Below are 5,000 nucleotides of genomic sequence, written 5' to 3'. Positions count from 1 at the left end.
GCATTTTGAACTTTGTGGAATGTTCTCTGATTGTGTTTACTCGCCTGACTTTAGAAGCCAGTTTGATGTTCTGGAAAATTCCCTCAGTTTCTGGTTTAAAGGGCAATTTCAGTGTTGCTAAAAGAATACATAAATAAATACATTTATTTAGTGGATCTTTGTTGTAAATCAGATGGGTACTAGCCTAGCTGCTCTCCATTAGCTTTCATGCATTGTTGGCTAACACAGCTTCCCTAGCCTTTAACTAAAACTTTAACATTGTGCTTTTGTAAGACATCTTCTGTCAAACTGTTGCGCGTTGTTCGCCGTCTCGGACTTGTTGGCCTGTAGCGTCTCCTCTCCGATTTAGTTCACTAGTGAGTGAGAATGTGGAGAAATGGAGAGCTAAAATTAGTCAAGCTGTGATGCTCATGGGAGTCTCCCAGCGGGACTGAGTTAACTGAGGCGTTAGCAGCATTAGCCTCGGAACTCGGGCGGCGTGGGGGATGGGGTGATTCGTGTAGGGTTGTAGATCTCCTTTACGTGTAATTTCAGTTCCCAGTTTGGGACAACAATTTCTAATTGCTCTAAAGATTCAGGAGTATCTAACTCCCTGTATTTAGTCCGACTGCTATTTAAATCAAACCCTGTGCATCACGTTCTTCTGTCATGAATAGCGAACGAAATGCTCTGTTAAGCGGCTCATGACAGCTGTTGCACATTAGTTAGCGACGTTAGCGTTTTTCTGTGAAGTATTGCTCTTTGTACTCCCGGCTGTTTTCGCGTTTCCTGCTCTTTTGGTATGCTTCGCTCGACTCATTAGCTTGTTGTTGACCAGACCGGTTTTTATGTAAATGGTATTTCCTCAAGGCGCGTCGGTCAGAGGGCAGTGTGTGTAGAGAGAATGTGTGTGGTTTGAAGAGATAAGGACCAGGGCTTTATCTCCTAAGGTCTTATCGATTGCATAATTAGATGATGTGGAGCAATATATTACAAGTGCTTTGTACACAATTTCCTGTTAAGTTTTCAGTCAAACAAAAAAAAAACCTCACGTTTCTGTCATCTGTCTTGTTTTGTGTAATGTTTGTGTGCTTACTGTCTACTTTTAGTCTCTTCCTCAAAGGCAGTTTCACGATCTCGATTACTGCTGAGGAAGGAAATCGCCCCATCCTGTCATACCATGGGGTGTGCTTCTCTCACAAGCCATGGGTGGTGCCGTCGAGCTCGATTCAAATATTCGGATTGAAGACCTTTTGTTAGCAAAATACATCTTTACACTTTAGCTTTAATCTTAGCCCTGACACTGAGGATAGACGGATGTGAGAAAGGGTTAAAAACAAGCGAGGAAGGAAAGAATTTATTGAAACTGTCCTGCTCTTTGCTCTTTTATCTCCGATAAGGCAAGACTATGACAGGAATGTGACCCCGGCAGTCTGAATAAACAGAGAATTTATCATTACAGCGGTTGAGGTGGAGGACGGGGGGTGTGTTGGAGGAAAAGAAGAAGGAGGGGGAACTAATTTTAGGGCTCCACCAAGTTGGACTACAGGAAGAGTGGTGATGGGAGTCAGCTGTGGGGTCCGAGTTTAGTTAGAGACTCTGTGTGTGTCTGGGGAGCCGGGGGGAAGGTGGTGTCGTGAGAAGAAAAGCCTTGCTGTCTTGGCTCTTGGTGTGTTTGTGTGTTAAGCAGTATGGCGAACAGTTCTGGTTGAATAGCCTTTTCTCTCTCTCTCGCACACACGCACACACACACCCCAACGTGACTCCAGAGCACAAGTCCCGAGCTAGGTGCAGGATGAAAGTCGTACAAACCGCTTACGCTGCATTAAACCTCAGGTTGATTTCCCTCCTGTGGTTAATAGGATTGTTCCCACAGCAGTCTGATTTCAGTCTTTTGCACTCGGGGAAAGCATTATACACAACCTACAACCATAAAAATACACTCCAGAATAATATTTTAACCAGAGAGCTAATTTGTTATCTGACTAGAATTAAAAATATACGCTATGGCCAAAAGTTTTGGGACGTCTGCCTTTACCTGCACATGACTGTAATATGGAGTTGTCCCGCCCTTTACAGCTATAACAGCTTCAACTCTTCTGGGAAGGCTTTCCACAAGGTTTAGGAGTGTGTTTATGGGAATTTTTTGACCATTCCTCTAGAAGTACATTTGTGAGGTCAGGCACTGATGTTGGACGAGAAGTTCTGGCTCACAGTCTCCGCTCTAATTCATCTCAAAGGTGTTCTATGGGGTTGAGGTCAGGACTCTGTGCAGGCCAGTCAAGTTCCTCCACACCAAACTCACTCATCCATGTCTTTATGGACCTTGCTTTGGTCACTGGTGTGCAGTCATGTTGGAACAGGAAGGGGTCATCCCCAAACTGTTCCCACAAAGAGCATGAAATTGTCCAAAATGTCTTGGTATGAAGCTGAAGCATTAAGAGTTCCTTTCACTGGAACTAAGGAGCCGAGCCAAACCCCTGAAAAACACCTGAATTCAGATTCCCCTCTCCCACTCACAATGCTAATGGTGCTAGCGCTTTTCAGCAGTTTTCTGTTTCTTTTTTATTCAACAGAGTATTTAAGACCAACTGCTAATTGGCTTTACAGTGCCTCAGAGCGCTGCACATGCTAGCCATGCTCGTTAGACTTTTCTACAGACCCCATGATTCTGTAGAAGGTATTTGGTTAACTGTATTTTTGTTTTTAAATGTAGTGTTTTAGCTAAAATAAATAAATAAAAGTCCTCCGCGCACACATGGTGTGACGGCATTAATGCTAATTTAGTCTTTTCTGACGTTTGTACTGTTTAAGTTAGATATTGAGAGCGTTTACTAAATTTCTACACGCCTTCTACGAGTGAATTAATTTTCCCTTCACGTGCCACGCCCTTTACTTTTCTTTTTTGTGGCGTGTGTTTTGTGAGGTAGCGCGCGATTTGTCAGCAAGGGAAAGCTTGCGAATGAATGCGTTATGTGCACAGGATCATTAGCAAAGACAGACTTGTGAACAGCTTGTACCTTGTTTAAGCAGCATGTCTGACCAAAGGAAAAAAAGATATCCTTCTGGAAAGTTCCATATGGTTTCTGGTTAGTTAATAGCGTCGGTATGTAGCGTTAGCTCTGAGGAACGGGTGATAAATGGATGCATGAAACACAACAGAAGTCAGTATCATGAAGCTGGAATTATGTAGAAGTTACTTCAGCGTGTTTTGGGAAATTTCTTTCTACTTAATAGAACCGTTAGCTACTTTATCTCAGACGGCAGCCTGCTAGCTAGGTCTCAATGTTAATTTGCTAACATTTGTGAAGAAAATGTCGGTGAAAATAGGCTTTCGATGCTTTATAGTTAATGTTAATAGAAACTTTGATGTGTTGAGTTCTTACTTCGTGCCAGTTTTTTCTGTTTTCTGTGAAAATTTCAGTCAGCTGCTTCTCGTCATTTCAGGTCTAATAAGAAATGAAGTTAATATTTATTTCTTTTTTTGTTCACTTGAAACGGTGACAAAACCACAGGACATCACTAGAATCTTAAAATAAAGATTTCTAAACCCTCACACCCGTAGCTGAAAGTTAAGCAGGCTACGCTGAAAGGAACCAGCTGTTATTTCTGCTAGCTTTAGCGTGTTTTAGCAGCAGGAGTGTGTTAGTCTCCTGCAGAGCGGGAATGCTAATGGCGTGAGGAGTGAAAGCTGCAGCTCGGCCCGCGTCGTAATTGCTTTTGCTTTTGAAAGCCGCAGGTTTTTACGCAAGAGACAGTGTTGATGCCGAAAACCCGTAGAGTAACCTCTCGCTCGGTTAGCGCTTAGCAGGAAGGAACACTCGAGCATGGGAAAGGCAGAGAGGCCTTCTGGGTCGTGTCAGGGCTTGTAGAGACGAGATTGTTTAACCACGTGGTTTGATCCCGAGGTGACGAGGGTGTCGGTGTGTGTGTGAGCTCTGAACACACTCTTCATACATGTACGGCTACATCCAGCACCTGAGGTCAGTCTCACGCGGCGCACACACCGACACGTTGCTTAAAAGAAGGCAGATTTGTTTAAAAAGCGTCTTTTGGCAGACGTGAGATCAGCAAAGCAATTTGTCCAAACCACAAAGGCCAGCCAACAGAGAGAACCTTCTCCCAGAGGACAGTGTGTGGTCCCTGATCGGAGACCAGGGAAGCAATCTGATTGGCTAGAGAGCGAGCACACTCGTGCACGCATACACATACACACACTCACACACACACACACACATCCTGCATTCCTGAAGTCCTGTGTAAGATCTAACTCTTACAGGCTTTTGTCTTTTTTCCCAGAAAGAGATGTTGCAAACAATTTGGAGTGGAATCAACATCTCTCCACCTTTCACCCTGGTATTAATATTATCCAATGAGACGCGAGGTCACTTCAGAATACGGCGTGTTTTTGTAACGTTCGAACCTGTAGAGCCGGTTCAACCAACACGCGCGGGGCCTAGCCCAGCGTTCTGTTCTGCTGCTGCTACGAAGTCCCTCAACGTCCACGCTCATGAGCTGAATCATTAAACATCACGGACTTCACACAATCCGTATAGAACCCAGAGTCGTGTTCCGTTTCTTTTCATTTCCTCTGGGAGGTGTGAGACGCGGGTGAAACGCAGGTGTCTCCTTTATGCTACGTTATTATGGAGGGCGGGGCTGCGGTTGCACACGCATGCAGTTTACGGTCCAGTCCATTTCCATCATGCGTCAGCGTGTTCAGGAAGCACTAATGTTTTTACACAGATATGAGAAGGGTTTATTTATTTATTTATTTATTTATTTATTTATTTATTTATTTATTTATTTATTTATTTAGGATGTCTAGCGAACTGAAACAGATGAATAATTTATTATCAGCACTTATGATGATGTTTTTTCTAGAATATATGAAAGTTTCTTCCATATCCTGTGGATACAAAGACATTTATATCTGGAGATTTTGTCGTAAAAAATGTTTTTGTTTAATTCTTTATGGATTTAGTTCCTCCAGCATCAGCACACGCGCACACACACGCACG

General features: G+C 43.4%; 1 protein-coding gene across 2 annotated transcripts in view; it reads left to right on the top strand.

The window, feature by feature from the left end:
* The window catches only part of LOC131362716 (myosin-9-like), a 55,413-nt gene that overhangs the window by 19,752 nt on the left and 30,661 nt on the right, over nt 1-5,000 (top strand). The window lies entirely within an intron of this gene.

This window comes from Hemibagrus wyckioides, linkage group LG12, assembly GCF_019097595.1.
Source record: "Hemibagrus wyckioides isolate EC202008001 linkage group LG12, SWU_Hwy_1.0, whole genome shotgun sequence".
NCBI classification, from domain to species: Eukaryota; Metazoa; Chordata; class Actinopteri; order Siluriformes; family Bagridae; genus Hemibagrus; species Hemibagrus wyckioides.
This window is presented reverse-complemented; position numbering and strand designations above follow the sequence as displayed.